Source organism: Sciurus carolinensis, chromosome 17 (genome assembly GCF_902686445.1).
Source record: "Sciurus carolinensis chromosome 17, mSciCar1.2, whole genome shotgun sequence".
In the NCBI taxonomy this organism is placed as follows: Eukaryota; Metazoa; Chordata; class Mammalia; order Rodentia; family Sciuridae; genus Sciurus; species Sciurus carolinensis.
The window spans coordinates 43,849,028-43,870,520 of record NC_062229.1 but is presented as its reverse complement, the minus strand read 5'-3'; the positions used below and the strand labels follow the sequence as shown (position 1 = coordinate 43,870,520).

At 43.9% G+C, this 21,493-nt stretch overlaps 1 long non-coding RNA gene across 1 annotated transcript in view; it reads left to right on the top strand.

Annotated features, from left to right (window-relative positions):
* LOC124968328 (uncharacterized) overlaps positions 1–21,036 on the top strand; it is a 37,120-nt gene extending 16,084 nt beyond the window's left edge. The window contains exons 2-3 of the long non-coding RNA XR_007105675.1: positions 15,420–15,728; positions 20,903–21,036. This is a non-coding gene — a long non-coding RNA (uncharacterized LOC124968328). The remainder of the gene's footprint in view (positions 1–15,419; positions 15,729–20,902) is intronic.
* Positions 21,037–21,493: the final 457 nt, after the last annotated feature.

Sequence of the window (21,493 nt, the reverse complement as noted above, 5' to 3'; positions counted from 1 at the left end):
TGAGCATCAGCAGCAAGGTCCCCAGGGGCCATTAGAAGCTGCTGGTACCACAGCTGCCTTCACTGACCCCCTCAACTGGGCTTTGCTATGCCCACTGCACAGGTGCACAGCCTTAGGCGTGGGAGGCTGAACGCCTTCAATGGGGCTATGAGTGGCAAGCAGGTAGTGGAATATATTTCAAAAAGTTCTGTTTGCCATGCTTACACAGGCATGATGGTTCCAGGAATGATTTGGTGCAGAGGAGAGAGCATATTCAAATATTCTAGATTCTCCATGCCCTTTTTAACTTACCTTTCATTTACTTACAAGATGCTAGTTTTGTCCAGATGATCCTTGACTTAGCATGGGGTTACATCCTGATGAACCCATCACAAATTAAAAGCATTGAAAGTCAACAAGATGTTTATACCCCTAACGTTCTGAACATGCTAGCTCAGCTGGGCCGGACACTACAGAGGGTCTCTGGTTCCTCCTTGTGATCAGGGGGCTGATCAGGAGCTGTGGCTTGCTGCTGCTAGTCAACATTGTGAAAGTATGGTGTGACCTATCTATAGTCCAGGGAAAGATCAAAGTTCAAAGTACAGCCTCTACTGAATGTTTATTGCACATCACAAAGTCAAAAAATTCTCAGTGGAACCATCGTGAGTTGGCATGGTCTGTAGAGTCCTACACCTCAAACCTCTTCTCTTTTTTTCTTGATGTTTTTTGAGTCTGTGACTGATATCTAGAATGTGGGCTCGTCTTGACTCTGGCTGCACTTGGGAATCACTTATGGAGGTATAAAAAGTCCTGTTGTATCAGGTGCTGTGGTGAACACCTGTAATCCCAGTGGCTCAGGAGGCTGAGGCAGGAGGATCACAAGTTCAAAGCCAGCCTCAGCAACTTAATGAAGCCCTAAAGCACCTTAGAGAGATCCTGTCTCTAAATAAAATATAAAAAAGGGCTGGGGACGTGGCTCAGTGGTTAAGTGCCCCTGGTTCAATCCCCAGAAGAAGGAGAAGGAGAGGGAGGGTGAGGAAAGGGGTATTGGGAAGAAGAAGTTCTGTCACCCAGGCCACACCCCAAATGCATCTTACCAGAATTTCTGTTAGTGGGATCCAGCGATCCAGGAATTGAGATTTTATTTTTATTTTTTTAAAAATATCTTTAATGATTCCGATGTGCAGCCAATGTGGTAGCCGTCACCAAAGGACCTCTGCAGAATGCAGGCTCTGATGCAGCAGGTCTGGCTGGAACCTGAGAACCTGCATTTCTAACAAGCTCCCAGTGATGCAGGGCTTCACAGCTGGACCTTCCTGGGAAGCTTCCTTGACTCTTATCCCCCAACCTAATAGCCAGAGAACACCCTAGATGGCAGGTCCTTGACCCTATGGGCCTGACACATGGCATCCAAGTGCCTAGCACTGTCCTCATGAAACATTGGGGAAGGAAGGAGGGCAATTGGGTACTTGAATGGACTGGAGTGGGGGAAGTTGTTACTAAAGGAAGAAAAGAGGGCTGGATGGCCACCCTCCTTCAGAGTGCCCAGGTCCTTTCACCCTGTTCTCAAGATGGCAGTTCCTTCTTGGTAAAACATCCCATGGTAGCCAGTGACTCTGGTCTAGGCTTTGGGTTTCTTGAAGGATCACAAGAAAATGCAGCAATGACTCAAATGTACTTTCTCGCCAAATGCATCTCCTCTGTCTGGTAACTCTCAAAATAACTCAGTCCTAATTCAGAAATAGTGACTCACCTTCATAAAGATCAGAGACATCTTTTCACAAAACTGAACGTGTGCACACCCTGCTGTGTGGGAAAGGCTATTGAACCCTGGCCTTTGTTGGACCGTCTCTCTAGCAGGCACCTATCCCGTCAAGTTGCAGCTGGAGCTCAAAGGAAGATGAAGCCCACGTTGCCTAAACCAGAACCTACGTCCTCTGCTTACCACATTCCCTTATCTCTCTTCTATCACCCAACCCCTCCTCTCTACCTCTCTCCTGCTGACTTCTTTTCAACGTGCCTTGGTGTGACTTGATTAAATTAGAACTTTAGGCTTGCCTTACAAATGCCAACAAGTCCATCTTTGAAGGTCCTGCCCTGCCCCATCTGGGTTAGCTGCCCTTGACCTGGTTTTTTGTTTCGTTTTGTTTTTAAATATTTTTAGTTGCAAATGGACATAGTACCTTTATTTCATTTGTTTATTTTTTTAATGCGGTGTTGAGGATCGAACCCAATGCCACACACATGCCAGGCAAGCGCTCTACCACTGAGCTACCACCCCAGCCCTGACCTGGCTTTTTTAATATGTATGTTTGTTTTGCCAAAACCACCTATAACGGACGAGCAGTGTATCCTCACCATGAGGATGCTCAGGCCATGGGCTGTTCATGATGATCACATTTGTAATGCAAATAAATAAGAATGACATCGACTCCCCTCTTTAAAACAAACAAACAAACAAAACAGGCACAGTGGTGCACACCCATAATCCCAGTGGCTCAGGAGGCTGAGGCAGGAAGGTTGCAATTCAAAGTCGGCCTCATTGGAAAAAGCAGACTACCTTCCCTAAAAATGAATCAGATTGAATCCATACGTTCTAAACCAGAGACCTCTTAAACTTGAACATGCAATAAAATACCTTTGAAAATGTCGCGAAAGCTGTGTTTCCTTTCCTCAAGAAGATGTTCAGGGACTTCCCTGAGAGAGATCTTTTTTTTTTTTTTTTTTTTTTTTTTTTTTAAATACAGAATTTTTGCAGATCTTAGTACAAATTGTGTAGAGGTGTGAATCTTATCATGGAGCACCATGTAATTCTTTGGTGTGTTTTTTGGTTTTTTGTTTTCATTTTTGGTACTAGGAATTGAACCCAGGGGCATTGAACCACTGAGCCACATCCCCAGCTCTTTTTTATATTTTATTTAGAGACAGGGTCTCACTGAGTTGCTTAGGGTCTTGCTAAATTGCTGAGGCTGGCTTTGAACTTGTGATCCTCCTGCCTCGGCCTCAGGAGCCACTGGAATTACAGGTGTGCGCCACCACACCTGGCTTTCATGGAGCACCATGTAAGATGTTCTAGGTGCTCAGTGATGATTTACTAAGATAATTCATGAATTGAGAGACTAGGAAGGGATCTGTCTTGCTGTCACATATCATTGTCACTGGTTGGGTCCCTGGCACACCTCTGAGCTCTTTGGACCACGGTATAGTGCCTGACACACAGTAGGAGTGCCATTAATGTTTATGGAACTGAACCGCTTATCTGATGGCTGAGTCAGTGAGGCAGATATAAAAAGAAATTGGCCTACTCTGAAAACTCCCTTTGGATTTTAGCCAGAACTGTTTCAGCAAATACTATTAGGATTAAATATACACTTATTCACAGGAAAAAATAAAATGAAAAGTCACTCTCTCTTTTTTTCTCATTCTGTTTTAAAAAACTCTTTCGAAACCATCCCCTGCCATCTCTTATCCATCAGCATTACATTAACATGATACGTTGCCGTGCAAATGCTTCCCTTAAACACGTCAAATGGATTAATGCTGGCACTTTATCAGGTACAATTTCTGTTTCCATAAAACATCTTTAGACACATAAAAACTACTTAAATGAGAGGGGGAAATCCTTCCCTTCTCCCATCATCCAGCTGACTCTGGGAAAAGCTGGCGTTTCTTCAGGCTACAGCTTTGTTCCTTCCCACAGGAGCTGTGCTTTGTGCAGGGGCCAGCTTGTCACTGTGAATCCCTCTCTCCTTAAGTGCTCTAACAGCCTGGGAGCCCGCTGCGCCTCAACTAACTGGGCTTTGCCAGCACAGACCAGGTGGAAGGAGGGGTGGAAAAGATCACAGGATCAGCACAGGAGCTACGCAGGATTAACTCCTTCAAATTGCTTGGAAAAAATCTTCCTGGTTCCTTGGAGGAAAGTGGAGAACAAGGCAGAAGCTAACTTGGGGTCATCCTGATGGACTCTCCGGAAATGTAGGCCAGTAACGCCGACGACATAAACCATTATCTCCTAGAGTGCTCCCTGCACACTCTGAGCCTCTGATGCACAAGGAATGTACTAGGTTGGCAGTTCCTGGACCAGAATTACCTGGGAACTTGCTACAAATGCCAATTCTCGGCCACCCCCAGATCCCCTAAATCAGCTATCTGGGTGTTAACAACCCCTTTGGGGCATTTATCCACATTCAAGTTTGAGAATCTCTTTACTAGTGAGCTGGTGAGGACTCCCATCAACTCTCCAAACTCCACTGTGGTCCCCACTAGCTGAGGATTAAGCCCATTAATTGTTATGACTCTGAAATGTTTTTAGATGAAGGGAGAAAAATAACATATACTGAGCACCTGTTTTGGACAGATAGTCACAAACATGCTGCATGCCTTATTCCCTTAATCCTCAATTCTTTCAGGTGGACATTAGAATATTATTATGGATTGAACAGTGTCCTCCCTGCCCCCTACCAATTCATATATTGAAGTCCAAACCCCAAGAACCTTACAACATGACTGTATTTAGAAATGGGGCCTTTAAAGAGACAATTAAGTTAAAATGAGGCCTTTGGGGTGAGCGCTAATCTGATCTGACTGGTGTCCTTCCAAGAAGGGGAAATTTGGACACAGAAATACCAGGGATGTGTGTGCACAGATTAAAAAGTCTATGTGAGGACACAGGAAGAAGGCAGCCATTCAGGAGTCAAGGACAGAGGGCTCAGGAGAAACCAACTCTGCCAGCACCTTAATCTTGGAGTTCTAGCCTCCAGACTGTGAGAAATAAATGTCTGTTGTTGAAGCCACCTAGTCTGCAATATTTGGTTATGGCAGCCCTTGCAAACTGATTAAACAGGTGGTAAACTATTTCCCCGGAGAACCCTACTAATACAACCTTTCAAAGACATCCAGACAGTAAGGATAACTGTGCGCTGTAATGAGCTTTTTTGCTGTTGTGACCAAAAGACCTGATGAGAGCCAGGTGCAGCAGCACACATCGGCAATCCCCATGGCTCAGGAGGCTGACGGAGGAGGATCAGGAGTTCAAAGCCAGCCTCAGCAATTTAGTGAGGCCCTAAAACAATTTAGTGAGACCCTAAATAAAATATAAATAAAAAATAAAAAGGACTGGAGATGTGGTTCAGTGGTTAAGCACCCCTGGATTCAATCACTAGTACTAAAAAAAGAAAGAAAGAAAGAAAAAACCTGACAAGAATAATAAGAGCAGGGCTGGGGAGATAGCTCAGTCGGTAGAGTGCTTGCCTTGCAAGCACAAGGCCCTGGGTTCGATCACCAGCACCGCAAAAAAAAAAAAAAAAAAAAAAAAAAAAGAATAATAAGAGCAATTTTAGAGGAGGAAGAATTTATTTGGGGTTCATAGTTGCAGAGGTCTTGGTCTGAAGACAGCCAGCTCCATTGCTCTGGACCCAAGGTGAGGCAGGATATCATGACAGAGGGCATGGCAGAGGAAAGCAGCTCAGCACATCACACCAGGAAGCAGAGAGAGAGATTGCTGTCCTCACCACAGACAAAATATAAACCCCATGCTACCCACCTCGTCCAGCCACAGCCACCTGCCTGCATTACCACCCACTTAATAACTATCATGGATGCACACACTAATTAGGTTAAGGCTCTCCTAACCCAATCGCTTCACCATTTTCCTTGCATTGTCTCGCACATGAGCTTTTGGGGGACACCTCATATCTATAGCATAACACCGTACCTAACCCTGACCTAGAACTCACCTTTAGCTATGTTGCAAGCGTGTCTCATTTACCTCTTGTAATAGTGCTAGCACGGAAGTCCCATTAAAAGCCCCACTATAAGGTGAGGCACTGAGGCTCAGAGAGTGAAGAGATGGCTTGCCCAACTCACCTCCGCTGGTAAGTGGCAGAGGAGGGTTTTGCAGCCAAGCTGGTAGAGCCCAAGCTTTGCGTATTGGCGGCCATTCTCCACAACCTGCCTGCTTCAGCCCCTGAGCTGAGTACCTCAGGTTCAATATTTAAGGTTCACGGTCATTCATGAGCGTCGAAGTCGCTCTCATTATCCCTCTTTTACAAACAAGGAAACTGAGAGTTAGAGTCAGGAATATAGCTCTGTGGCAGAGTGCTTGCCTAGCATGGTCAGGCTCTGGGATTCCCCCAACACCTCAAATAAAAGAAACGGAGTCTTGGAAAAGATGAAGGAAATTGACCAAGGCCACGTAGCAGGCAAGGTGCACCCTAAGAATTGAACTCAGGGCCCTTTGCTTCCACTGAATAGGGAGTATTGTGCTCCCCATGTATGCTACGTTTGCCTAGGGCAGTCTAGGAAAGCCTTGGAGAAAGGATGTCTTTGATGAAAGAAGTTAACAAGAAGCAGGAGACTGATGAGGAAGAATACCAAGTGTCACACACACTCTGTACCCACCATTGTGCTAGGGGCTGGGTCCTCACCCTTCACTAGGTTTAGAGGTGATGCCTTAGCCCCTGCAGCCTCTGCAACAGCAGAGAGGAGCAGTTAAAGGAGCTGGGCTGCCAGGCAGATCCCGGCTCTCCAGTCACTAGCTGAAGACTGGGCCAGTTACAGAACCTCTCTGCATGCCTAGGTTTCCTCATCTGTAAAATGGGAATGATCCTGATCATGGTAGCTCCCGTCTCCTGGGGATGTCATGGGAAGCAGCTGTGCGCCTGGAGAGTGGTAAAAACTTCCATAAGGATTCCTCCTATTGTTATAAAGCAGACTGAAAAATGCCTCTTGTCACCTATCAGACAAGTTCTCAGAGTTCTTCCCTTCAACCTCAGGTTGTTGAAGAGAACTAGTCTAATAACTAAGGATGAGCTCTATGCAAACCTATGTAAGAGCAGTGGTCAGTGAGGCTGGGGATGTGGCGCAGTGGGAGAGCACTTGCCCAGCGTGCACGAGGAGGCCTTAGGTTCAATCCCCAGCACTGTGCCCAAAACAACAACAAAACAGCTGTAATCCCAGTGACTCTGGGATTACAAAGTGACCTGGGAGGCCAAGGCAAGAGGATTACAAGTTTGAGGCCAGCCTCAGCAACTTAGTGAGACCCCGTCTCAAACTTAGAAGAAGAACTGGGGATGTGACTCAGGGGTGCTTCACCCCTGAGATCAATTCCTGGTACCAAAAAAAAAAAAAAAAAAAAAAAAAAATCGAGAGAAATGGAAAGAAACTGACTTTTTAACCTCAAAGGTGTGTCCACAATTATGGCTTGCCAAACCCAACCATGATGACTAGTGAATAGCGTTATGTCACAAGTAAGCCACAGATATTCTCCAGTTTTCCTTGTCATCTTCCTGCCAAACCCCTCTCATAATATTAGCTCAGTCTCATCAATAGTAGTAGTCATGATGATGATAATGTATGAATTACAGATTACATGGTGAAACTGTGAGCCAATGGCAACAACAACACCAGGGCGTGTTTTGCCAGTGCCGGGCTCGGAGTGGTTTGCAAACGTTATTACAATAACAGCAGACCTGGTGGAGCAGGTCTGTACTCACTGAAGGCGCAGGGGCAGGATGAGAAATTTCAGAGAAATATTTGGACATGCAGCGAGACCTACGTCCAAGGATATCCATTATTCATTGCAGCGCTGGCAACAACCTCAATGTCCAGCAATATAGGACTGAATAAAATTATGGGACATCTATGCAGTGGAATGAGATGGGTAGAGTCATGCTGATATGGGACTATCTGAGATAAATGATACATAAAAAGGCAAGACACACTTTAAATGGGTGAATTGTGCTGCATGTGAATTATATCTCAATAAAGCTGTTATCTTTTTAAAAGAAAGTCACAGAAATGTGTTGTGGGCTACCATTCGTCATTTTAAAAGTGCATATATAAAAATACAAATGTATATCTATATCGATTAACCGAATGGATGCACAAGAAACAGGAAACATTTTCCAAGGGGGGAATGAGGTGAGGCATGAAAGGGACAGTTTCTTTCCACAATAATCCATGTGTAAGTTTGAGTTTCTTAAATCATGTTCATGTATTTCCCAATCAGTCAATGAAGATAGTCATTTTGCAAAACTAAAGAAAGGGAAAAGAAGAAATAAATATTTATTGAATGACACCCATGCCAAGCACTGTTCTAAATCATTTGATCCTCGATTTACACCCAGGAGATACATATTATTTTCATTTTACAGAGGGGTAAAGTATAGCTCCCCGCCCCTCACCCCACCTCCATTCTCACAGGCAGGAGGTTCAGCCAATGAAATCTACTGAAATTCCCCAGCCCCTCCCAGTTTGGATTTCTGAAATTTGAGGCTCCCCAGTGGGATCCGATGGGAGTTTTCTCCAAGAAAAAGACAGGTCAAAGTATTTTAGAAAGTAAAAATACCTCATAAGTAATTCTAAAACCCTCTGCCAAAATCTAACCTGCTGCATCTAAGTCAAGTTTGCCTAAGGAACCAAGTTGCTGGCCCCCATAGGCTGGGGCTGGCTGTCGGGGCAAAGTCCCCACAGCCCTGAATCATCTCTGGGTCATCCCGAGTCCAGTGGGTGGGAACTGCCGAGTCTGTTCAGGGGAATCCTCTGCCAGGCCCACAAAGGAAGTTGGCTTGAAAACTTACTGGAGGGCAGTGCAGTTCACTGGTCCTTCCCTGGGTCATAAATGGGTGTTAATTTCAAAGCAGGTGGGAAGGCAAAATAAAGGGTCAGGCATTCCATTGTTCCGTGAACTTTGTTACAGGAAAGCCACTAGATTACACTAGATGACATGAAGACTAGCTGTTCACAGGACAATTTGCATTTCCTCTGCTCAGACTGAGTTGCCTAGCTGTTAAGCCTTTAAGAAACGTTTTTCTTGGGGAAAAAAAAAAAAAAGAATTGCCAGGGGCCAAAGCTGGCTGTGATCCTGAGAACATACAGTTTCTAACTGGGCTATGTTATCAAGTTTGGAAAGAAAAACATAAATTGGGCTGGTCTTAGCCTAATTTCTAGAACTGACATTGCTGTAGGGCTTACTATGTGTAGGGCGCTTTATTTGCACATTGTGTCTTTTAACACTCTCCTAAGGAGAGTTAAGAAAATTGCCTCTTTCCTAAGTAGACTGTCCCTAAGTTCTTGGTTGATTCCAGACTGAGGGGACCCTTCCATCAGGAATCCTGAGTCGTTAACTGTTGTCACCGGTGTTTGGGCGTCTTCAGAGGAAGGGACCCTCTGACCCTCACCCTTCTGCAGCACTGCTGAGACAAAGCTGAAGTGAACCAGGGACGGTATCAAGGAGAGATGGAAGGAAGGGAATGCAAACCTAGGAAATGTACCTGAGAAGATGCAGTAGGTGTCTTCGTCACATCAGACCCCAGGCAAAGATGACCCTGCTCTAGTGCCTTCTGTTGGCTCTTGTGTTCCCATCTGTGTATTCATAAGTACTTGCTAAGGCCTGGGATGTAGCTCAGTGGCAAAGCGTCTACCTTGCATTTGCAAAGCCCCCAGTTCCAAAAAAGACAAAAAAAAAAAAAAAAAAAAAAAAAAAAAAGAACACCACCAAAAGAAGTACTCGTTAAGCATCTGTTTAGTGCCAAGCATTGAAAATATAGTGGTGCACACCTGTAATCCCAGAAGTTCGGTAGGATAAGACAGGAGGATCACTTCAAATTCAGCCTCAGCAACTTAGCAAAACTGTAAGCAGCTAAGCAAGACCCTGCCTCTAAATTAAAAAAATAGGGTGATGGGGGTGGATGTGACTACGTGGTTAGGTCCCTGGGTTCAATCCCGGTACCAAAAATAAATAAATAAATACAGCCTTATAAGACAGTAAGTCTTTGCCCTCCTAGAACTTGTATTCTGGTGAGGAAACAAATGAATAAAGACCTATATAAAATAATCTGTGATAATAATTGGTGGTTATGCAGAAAATAAAATAAGGTGATGTGGTGGGAAGTAATCCCTGAAAGGCTTTACCAGCCAGTCATTTTAAATAATAACCTTCAAAATGTTTCTACACATGCACATATAATTATACCCATTTTGTAGATGAGGAAATTGAGGCTGGCAAAGCAGGATTTGTACTCAAGTTTCTCTCTGGACCCCCAGGTTTTCTTACTCTCAATCTGCTCCCTGGATTGTCATCTGAAGTATACATTTGGACCCCTCCAGCTTTGTGGAATCCCACAGGCTGGATTAGCCTATGGTGTCTGGTTTTCTTAGGCACAGTGGCACCTGGCTTCTTTTTTTGGCTTTTTTTTTTTTTTTTTTTTGGTACGGGGGATTGAACCCAGAGGTGCTTAACCACTGAGCTACATCCCCAGCCCTTTTTAAAATAACTTTTGATTCAGAGACAAGGTCTCACTAAGGCACATGGCTTCTTAGCCCAGAGCCTTACACACAATCCTTGCTGACTTGGGAATTTTCTTTGAGCTCCATGAGGCACCCCCTCTTTTACAGTTTAAGCAAGCCAAAGGGTGTTTCTGTTACTTGCAACCAAAAGCGTACTGAATAATATATAAAGCTATAGTCCAGTGGACAAGCAAGTAGACAAAGAAATCAATATATAATTACAAGATGTGATAAAGTGCCATGACACAAAAGAGCGAGGAGCTTGGAAAGACTAACAATGGAGACCAATTTTAGATTGGGTGGCCAGGAAGAAAAGGGTCTTTGGGGAGATTATATTCAAATGGAAACCTTAAAGATAAGGAATTGGCCATTTGAAGAATGGTAGAAAGACTACTTTAGAGAGCAAAGATGTGTGAAAATGCCTTCAAGCAGAGGAAAACCCAGCACATTCCAGAGACTGAAAGGAAATTCATGGGGCTAGAGCGAGTCAAGAGAGATTTATTCTCTGAGTCCAGTGCAGTTTTTCTTGGTTAGATGGTGAATGTCTGCAGCTTTTTTTCCCCCTTGCAAAAGGGAAAAATACATCTTAGCTTTCAGCTGTACCATGGTATGTGTGTGTGTGCGTGTGTGTGTCTTGCACCATTACATGGACTCCTATTTGGAAAAGGGCAAATTTTTTTCTCCATATCACATGAGTTTAACACCTGCCTACAGGAACTTCTGCAGGACTAAGAACCTGATTTCTTTGGGATTAACTTGGATAAGTAAGATAAGAAAAACATGTGTCCTGGCCTCTGGTAGATCCTTATGTCGTGTGGGTGATGGAAGAAGGGAGTAGGCAGAGGCAGGACCTGGAGAGAAGCCTCTGGAATCTGCACTCTTCCGCCCTCTGCAGTAAATAGGGATGTGTGTTAGTTATCCATTGGTGCTCGATAAATCGCCACACACGTAGCAGCTTCAAACAACATGCAGTCCTTAGCCATATAAAGTAATAATCCTAGGTCCTGGGATTATAGGATGGATACATTTTTGTGAGGCCATTTTTCAACTGAACTTCCTATCCCATTCCATGTTCCCTGAACTAGGTCCCAAGCATCCAATTATCAGCAGACAGGTGTTTCTGTGCCATCCTTTCCCATGGTTTCCTCTGGGATGCTGAAGGTGCTTTGTTCCTCTCTCTGCCATGAAAAAGAAATTTAAAGTTCTGTTTGATAAGCAGATGCGAGCTCCGTGCTCACTGATGCAACCACCCAATCCTGTTGCAAATTCTAAGGACGAGTCACTTCAGGTTCCAAAGTGCTCTCCCTCGGGAGGATCGCCTGAGCCTGTTACCAACTGTGAACGGGGGAGCAAATGCTTACGTAGGCCATGCAAGGTCTTCACCAGGTTCCTAGATACCACAGAGAGATGTGGGGCGGCCTCTGAGGGTTCTTTTCAAAATGCAAAACCAGAATTAGTTACAGATCTCTCCTGTTTCCCATCCCCCTTTTAGATACTTTTTTATCTAAAATATTTATTGTGGTTTAATTTAAAAGTTTGTTTGGGGTTGGATTTAGTGGCACCCACCTGTAATCTCAGTGGCTTGGGAGGTTGAGGCAGGAGGATCACAAGTTCAAAGCCAACCTCAGTAACTTAATGAGGCCCTAAGCAACTCAGCAAGATCCTGTTTCAAAATAAGACATTAAAAAAAGTGCTGGGATGTGGCTCAGTGGTTAAGCGTCCCTGGGTTCAATCCCCAGTACCCCCCCCAAAAAAAAAAATTCATTTTGTTTGTTTGTTTTTGGTGCAGGGGATTAAACTCAGAGACTCTCTACCACTGAGTTGCATCCCTACCCCTACCCTTTTATTTAATTTTTTGAGACATTCTCACTAAGTTGTCCAGGAAAACTTCGAATTTGCAATCCTCCTGCCTCAGCCTTCAGAGTAGCTGGAATTACAGGTGTATTCCACCACATCCAGATTAAAAGTTACTCTTAGGAATAAAAAAGACCTTCCAATGTGGAAACTAAATAAGTCACCCTGAAAGTAAAACAGAATACCAGAGAAATGGAAAAAAGTGTTGGGGGAGGCTGGTTGCATTTGAACAGTGCCTGCCATATGCACAAAAGGAAATATCACACTACTCATCTATACAATTGATATATGTTAGTAATATGTTTTTATTTTTTTTTATTGTAAACAAATGGGATACATGTTGTTTCTCTGTACATGGCGTAAAGGCACACCATTTGTGTAATCATACATTTACATAGGGTAATGTTGTTTGATTCATTCTGTTATTTTTTCCCTTCCCCCCCACCCCTCCCACCCTTCTTTTCCCTCTATACAGTTCTTCCTTCCTCCATTCTTGCCCCCCTCCCTAACCCTAACTCTAACCCTAACACTAACCCCTCCCACCCCCCATTATGTGTCATCATCCACTTATTAGCGATATCATTCATCCTTTGGTTTTTTGAGATTGGCTTATCTCACTTAGCATGATGTTCTCCAATTTCATCCATTTGCCTGCAAATGCCATAATTTTATCATTCTTTATGGCTGAGTAATATTCCATTATATATATATACCACAGTTTCTTTATCCATTCATCAATTGAAGGACATCTAGGTTGGTTCCACAATCTGGCTATTGTGAACTGAGCAGCTATGAACATTGATGTGGCTGTATCTCTGTAATATGCTGATTTTAAGTCCTTTGGGTATAGGCCAAGGAGTGGGATAGCTGGGTCAAATGGTGGTTCCATTCCAAGTTTTCTAAGGAGTCTCCACACTGCTTTCCAGAGTGCCTGCACTAATTTGCAGCCCCACCAGCAATGTATGAGTGTACCTTTCTCCCCACATCCTCGCCAACACCTGTTGTTGCTTGTATTCTTGATAATCGCCATTCTAATTGGGGTGAGATGGAATCTTAGGGTGGTTTTGATTTGCATTTCTTTTATTACTAGAGATGTTGAACATTTTTCCATATGTTTGTTGATTGCTTATAGATCTTCTTCTGTGAAGTGTCTATTCATTTCCTTAGCCCATTATATGTTTTTAAATAAAAAGAATTTTATAAGACCTAAAATAGAAATGGTGCCTACAGATTACTTTTCAACTCATTTGACAATATGTGTTTTTTAAGTGCTCTTAAAATGTGATGTTCCCTAGTTAAATCTTGGATCTGATTATCTTTATCTATCACTTGGAAGGTTTCTGTAGAATACTAAGAATAATGAAAAATGAGTCCATGCTGATTAATCACTGTGTTCTACAAAAAGCAACAAGTCCTTTGTAAAAACCAATCATTGCAAGGAATTCTGGAAAGGATGGGCCATTACCTGCAATGAGGTAATGAGGGCAGAGAGGTCTATAGAAAGAACGGTCCCTCTCAGCTGCAACTGCCTGTTAATTCAGCTAACACAGTATCATTTTTAGTGCTCGATACGCATTTATTTTTATGACAGACTTTAAAATATGATTTGAGAAACATCATGTAAAAAGAATGTACATAATGTGTATGCACAGCCTAAGATTAATAAGAAAATGAACATAAAGCATTTTTTAAAAGAATGTAGCAGTAAGCGCAGAAAAGCTTAATATCACTTGGGTATGAAATATTTGACATTCTGTTGTGGAAATGCCAACACACAAATTATCCTTGTTCATTTTTTATTGCTGTTGCTTTCTATTTCCCCCATAGAATGCTGTACAAACATTTTATCAGAAATGGTAGAGGAAAGAAAACCCATTGTTAACCACATCCGATAAAGTAATTTGGTTGCCGATATAACAGTCTTTGCAGTTGTTTTGTTATGTTGTTTGCAGATCCAACAAGGGGTAAGAATAACATACCGAGGGTGGTTATAAAGAAGCAAGTAGAAGTTAAAAAGCAATTATGCCAGAATGTTTTCACCTCCATGGTTTCTCCTGTTTGAAACCCATTATGAAAATATTGAAGCAACACAGTCCACTGAGAATCTGGGACTTTAACACAATCCATGAGGCATTGTGATTGATGGGTCTGGAGCAGGTGAGAGGCAGGGAGGACAGGGCCAGGCTTTGCTCCAAATATGAACCAGATCCAGATGTCCCTCTGCCTAAAGCCCCAGGTGGTGTGGGGAAGGGGTTGGGACAGACTCTGGAGACAGATCGCCTGGGCTAGAGACCTGTCTTTCTGTCCACTTGTTGCCAGTGGAAGTGGGAGAGTTCTCATGCCTCCTTGTGCCTCGGTTTCCTCATCTGTAACAGGAGGAGGATAACAATATGATGAAGTGAGCTTACATCCATAAAACCACTAGAAGAGAACAGGGCCCTTGTGAGTGTGATTTTGCTGGATTCCTACTGAGATAGACTCCTTGCTGCGGCCTGCCCAGCCCTGCTACCTCCCTCACTTCATTTCCTCCACTCTCCCAGCTTGCCTGCTCTCCAGCAGCCCTGTCTGGCCTTCTGCACCTCACACTCACCTACCCAGTCTCTCCCCACTCTCTCAACCTGCCATGCTTCTCCACAGCCAACTCCTCCTCACCCAGCTCGACCAAAACCTCTCCCTCCACCCAGGCACTTGGCATCCATCGCCTTTCCTTTGTTGCATTTATCACCATTTGAAATGATTACACTTATTTGTGTCCTTAAAGATGTGCTTCCTTGGGCTGGGGAGATAGCTCAGTTGGTAGAGTGCTTGCCTTGCAAGCACAAGGCCCTGGGTTCAATCCCCAGCACTGCAAAAAAAAAAAAAAAAAGATGTGTTTCCTCTGGTAGGGTGGGTGATCAATTTGTCCCAATTTTGCTTTCCCAGTTTTATCCCTGTAAGGGCCACATCCCAGGATTCACATCAGCCCCACCCTGCTCAGATGTACACACCCTGAGTTCAGGGTCTTGCTGTCATTCACCTCTGTCCAGTGCCTCGACAGTGTTTAGCACACAGTCATCCCATAGTACATGCTGGCGGAATAAATGCATGAAGAACTAAGCAACCCATGGAAACAGACTTAGCAGAGGAGTCCCACTATAGAGCTAGAGTCGTCCCCTTTTATGAGAGAGAGACATGGAGATCTTGCTTTCATCTGCAACACAGAACAACAAGGCCAAATTAGCCCTGCTGGTGTTTAACCCCTAAGACCGGCAGCCTGCTTGCTGACATGCTCACCGATGTTTTTATTCCTGTCTCCATAGCTACTGAGACGCCTCAGAGGCCAGCAGCTGTTTTGCATCCCACGATCAACACTCACAAGCATCTGGATACCCTGGGTGATCAAGGGCAGGTGGAAGTTTTGAAAGCCAACGAGGCCACACATGTCATTTCCTCATGGACTGAACGCCTGGAGCCAGCTTGTCACAATCAAACTTAGCTTGTCGGGGCTCTGAGCTCTCATTTGGCCTGCGAGCTGTAGACATAGAAAGGACTTATGAAGAATAATTCTAAACAAGAAGAAAAAAGGTTGGAAGGATCTGTTGTGAAGAGAAGAAAACAAAGGCTATCAGGTATTTTGAATTAAATGGTGGGATCGGTGGTGAGATACAAAGTTTGATTTTTTCTTTCCCTAGGATAGTAAAGAAGTCCTACCATCTGGCTTTCTGATTAACGGTAATGTGCACATAGAGATGCAAAGGCGTCTGGAATTCATCCTACCCATAAGGAAACTGTGTATTAGGATGACCTGATGATTACAGTCTTAGGTTAGTGGCTTTTGTGCACTGGTGAAAGCTGTACTTAATTTTCCCCGTTTATAAAGTGGGAATGGTCATTTCTACCCAAACTTACTCATGAAGATGTCACATTATTATGTGATAATCAGTCCGATCCTATGGGTTGAATGAAGGAAACTGCTCCCTCTCAGGGGACATGTTAAGTGGGTCAGGTCATTCCACTTGAGTGAATAAATCAATTTCAGTTGACAGGTCGGTTTTCCGGCTGCTCCCAAAGTTTTTGCAACAGGGAGAATTGACTTTCTCTGAATCCACACAGACAGCCCAAACTCAGAACTATTTGAGGTCTTCTAAAGAAACAGACTAAGGAGTCACAGTTATAATTTAGCATCGGATATCACTGCGAAGCTTCACATTATACCTAAGATTCATATGCAAAACACATAAGATTCATCCTTGAAGCTCTCGGAGTAAAATACTTTAGGATCTAGCCTTTTTAAATAAGAGGTAGGGGCAATAGAACAGTGCTCTGTGGGATGGAGACCCCTCCCTCCAGTTGGGATCACAAACCGAAGTCTGGTTTCTCTTCCACGCTCCCGAGGTGCTGACTTCTCCCTACAAACCAAACCTGGGACTTTGGATGACTCTCCTTGTCCTGGTGGCCTAGACTTTCCCTAACCTCCCAGAACCCATTCCTGAAACCCTTTACAGCCCAGCTCAAATGCCACCTCCTCCATGACACATCCCCAGGCCTCTTCTTCCAAGGAGCATCTCCATCCCTCTAACCCCAACCCTAACCTTAACACTAACCCACTTGGTCTCTTCTCACATTATTGCAATTCATAGCTCCCCTTTCCTTCTACACAGCAAACTTCCTGAAGCCAGATCCTGTGCATTATTAATTACTTAGAGCCCAGAACAGTGCAGTGAGCACCACAGGGTCTCCATAATTATTCATTAAGTTGAATCCAAGTGAGAGAGTCTCTGAAATCCACAGGCATCCTCTGAGAGTGAGCATGAGTCAGAAGAAAGCAGAGTACTGTCAGCAGTCAGAGGCAGCAATGGTTGACCAACATTGGTCCTCAGATGAGCGTGCTATGGTTTATGTCAAAACAATTCTGCACCTGTGACCACATTGTGCATGTTTGGATTTTGAGGTGTCATTTATCTGGAGGTAGAAAATTTTAACTGACCCGTGTCCCTTTCAGGAATCCAACTTTGTACCAGAGCCATTCATAAAAGAAGCTGGTGCCTTGAATCCTGGATGTGCCTAGGAACAGGGCCTACATAGGTTCTATTTCAGTGTCAGGGAAAAGGGGACCAGGGATGCATGTAAATCAAGAGCCACAGGGATTTGTTTGATCGCGAGAAATCACACAGAGGAAAAACCTCCCATCTCCATGGAAAAATTTACACCCTGCCCCAGCCAGCTGTGCGAGTGGAGGAGAGATGGGGAAATTTGTAATAATTTGCAAGTTTGCCCAGAGGATGAGTTGTGTCATTTTTCCTGCAACAAACTGTGCTGCTGGCTGACAGCATGGAATTTCCTCCTGGATTGAGTTGGCAACTGCTCACAAAAATAGCCAATTAAGCTGTGCAAAGCCAAAAAACAGTGGCTTGCTGGAATCTGCTAGAGAAAGATGAGGCTGGAGGGTGGACAAGTTTCAACATTAGGGCCGTCCTGCACTCTGATCTCTCAGTGTTCAGTTTATTCTCTCTGATTTCATCCAGCCCCCCTGCTTCACCAGTAGCTGTCCTGGCCTCTTGACAGGAGTCCTTGGTCAGTCCTCTGCTGGACGAGGGATGCAGCCCTTCCCTCCCCACCCCCACGGCGTTTTCCCTTGCAAGCACCTGGGAGACAGATGGTGCAGAAGCCTGGGAAATGCATTCTAGGTCCAAGCTAAAGGGGTGTAGGTTTCAGATTGTTGGGAGGGGTTCTGTCTCTGGTGCCACAGGCTGCTGAAACCAGGAAAGTTAGGGTCTCCCCGGTGGACCCCTGATTGTACAGTGGTTCAATAATAAAGCTGAAAGAGACTTCCTCCAAGCACTGCCAAGCCTGCTGGTTCTTAATATTTCAAGCAGCTTTTTCCTCTGACTCAGTGCCTGTAGGAGAAGCCAAGAACCCCAAAGCCTGCTTGATGGAGAGTGGAGGAAATGACTGCCTGTTGTCATGTCTCTTATTCTCTAGCCCCGGCCCACTTTGACACACAGGTGCTTTCTCTAGTTTGACTCTCGAGGGGGGTTGCAAGATAAAATACAGAATGCTCAGCTAAATGCATGATTTGGATAAACACTGAATCTTTTCTTTTTTGTATTTCCACAAGGTTCTCCTATTTCCCTGGAGTTTACCTATACAGATGGTCCTTGGCGTATAATGAGGTTACATCCTGATAAACCCATAATAAATGTAAAATATCATAAGTAAACAGTGCATTTAATACATTTAGGCTACTGAACATTGTAGCTTAGCCAAACAGTACTTGCCGAATACCAGTCATTTACACTGGTGATTGTGTGGTTGACTGGAGCCAGGGCTCGCGGCTGCTGCCCAGCATCAAAAGAAAATATCAAGCCCTGCATCATCAGTCCAGAGAAAGATAAAAATTCAAAGTACAGTTTCTACAAATATGTATCTCTTTCATACTATCATAAAGTAGACAAGTCATAAATTGAACCACTGTAAGTCGAGTCATTGTAAGTTGAGGACCATCTGTACTAAGAGATTATTTGATGTTCATCTGAAATGTAAACTGATCTGGGTCCTGTATTTTAATTTGTTGAATCTAGCAGCCCTAGTCAGGTGAACCCTGAGCCTTTTCATTACTCCTGATTGTCAGTCATCTGCTAATCTATCTCAATGGCAGGAGTTTACATGACATGGTATAAAGTTTATATTGCCATAAAGATGCTATGTAACCAAGCACCCCAAAATGCAGTGACCTAAAACAATAATCACTTCTTTTTTCAGTGGGGAGGGTACTGGGGGTAGAACCCAGGGGTGCTTAACCACTGAGCCACATCCCCAGCCCTTTTTATATTTTTACAAACAGGGTCTTGCTAAGTTGCTTAGGGCCTCACTAAGTTGCCGAGGCTAGCTTTGACCTTGAAATTCTCCCACCTCAGTCTCCCAAGCTGCTCAGGTTACAGGCATGTACCACTGCACCTGGCTCAATAGCTACTTCTTACTGTGGATTTGCGGGTTAAGTGGAAGCCAGTTGATACAAGCTGATTCAATTGAGGTATCTCTGCTCCATGTGTCTCTCTTCCTCTTCCTGAGACCTGTGGTCTAGCCTAGACAGGTTCTTGTCACAGTGACAGCAAAGGTGCAAAAGAGGTAGGACCCCCCCCCTCCACAAGCAAAAAGTACTTTTCAAGCTTTTGGTGATATCGTACATGCTAACATTCCATGAGTGAAAGTCAGTCACATGACCAAACGCAAAATCAGGACATAGGACTAAGAACAGGCTGCATTTTAGGAGGGTAAAGAACTGGACCAAACAATCTCTCATACTGGGAAAAGGCATTGTTGAAAGCCAAGTGAACCTAGGGTCTCACTCCACTTTGCCACCTGCCAGATAGGACACCTTGCAAAAAAATCCACATACTCTGAGTCTGTTTCCTCGTCCATGAAATAGGGATGTGGTGAAGGTTAAAGTGATTCAATGGAGTGGTCACTATGCGGTGGCTATCATTATGGTCAAGAACAGTTGTAATTTGGTGAGGGCCTGGTACAACCATGGCTTCCACTTTCCCTAAGCCCTAAATGTCTGTTCTGTTCCCAAGTTTCCGTGAAGAATGTGGCCAGCAGGACATACTGAGGATGGTGCTGTACAGTGGGCATGGCACAGTGCTATTGGTCTGGGTGGGTGGTTGCTACCTCAGCTCTGAATGCTTCCTCCCCTCGTGGTAGGCACCTGGACCACCTCACACCTACCTTGAACTGTACCCTAACTGCTAAAAATCTTGACCAAATGTTTAAGGCTTTCACACACTTCTGAATCTGTGCTCTTTCCTTCTGCACATCTGCTTACAGGAACTAAGGTCTTCTTTCTAAGAGTTCCAGCTGTGGGTTCTACTCTAGGTTTTTCTGGTTATCAGTTGGGACCTTGAAGAAATAACTTAAATGTAGTAAGTGTAGTAACTTTCTGGGATGGTTGTTCTAAAGATCGAATAAATCTGTGAATAGTCCTGTTTAGACGAGGGCCTGTTACATTATGTGGGCTCCATAAATGTTGGCAGGAGGTTGTGTGAATTTTGTTATTTTCATTATCATTATTATTACATCCTGTTCTTGTTTCATGGTTGTAATATCTTAGCTTTTCTCTCTGAAGACTTAGTTCCTTTTCTGTTTAGGTTTTCTTCACCTTCCTGCATATTGTTTTCTCTGAATTATTTCCCTAGTTTCTTTTTGATTTTTGTGTCTCTTTTCTTGTTGGAAGGTTTTCTCAAATGGCCAGCTCTATATTCATATTAAAGAGAGACTTTAAAGAGCTAAGGAAGGCTTAGTAGTTAGCCTTCAAGATGGCTCCTAGTGATTCTCACCTCCTGGTAATTAGACCTCTCATGCTGAGTAGAGCTGGCCTGTAACCAATATGATATCACAGAAATCATGGGGTGTGACTTCCAGTGGTAGAGAATAAGAGGCATGGAAGCTTCTACCTTGCTGTCTGACACAGCTTGCTCCAGGGGATACTGGCAGCCATATTGTATGGATACTCAAGTAGCCCTATGGAGAAGTCCATGTGGTGAGGAACTGAGGTCTCTTGAAACAAATAGTACTAACTCACCAGGTATATGAGTGAGCCACCTTTGAAGTGGATCTCCAGCCCCAGTCAAGTCTTCAGATGACTGCAACTCCCGTCAACATGTTGTCTGCAACCTCATGGGAGACCTAGAGCCAGAGCTGCCCAGCTACACTGCTCCAGAATTCTTGACTGGCAGAACTGTGAGATAATAACAGCTTACTTTTGATTTAGGCCACTAAGTCATGGGGCAATTTATTTTTGCAGCAATAGATAACCAATACAGGAAGGGCAGTTGGTTGCTGTATTGGAGGAAGAAATCTGGATGTCTATTCATCAGTTAAACTTGCAAGTAACTCTGGGTTTAGACCCATCCTACACCCAGCATTTAGAAGTATTTGATGCTCCAAATTCTGAGAAGTTCCAGAGTTTGATCAAGCAAATCCATTCTCAGTTCACAGAAGGTAGGTTTTGGTTTCTTTGTTCTGCTACGTCCGTTATTGTTTTTCTATTTGTTTTTCTTTCTTTCTTTCTTTCTTTTTTTTATTTGGGGGGGGGGGGTTGCTGGGGATCGAACCCAGGGCCTTGTGCTTGCAAGGCAAGCACTCTACCGACTGAGCTATCTCCCCAGCCCCCACCCCTTTTTTTTTTTAAAGTAGAAAGTAAACTTTATTAAAGAAAAGTAAAAGCAGACTTCTCCCTGGTGGAAGAAGGGGATCCAAGGGCGGAATCCCTCTATTTTTCCTTTTCCAAAATTTTATTGATGTTGCTCATCTATTGCCAGCTCCACTCCTCTTCTCTTTGTCCTTGCAGGTTATATCATTATTTTTAATTTACTGTCATTTATGTAGGGTGTGG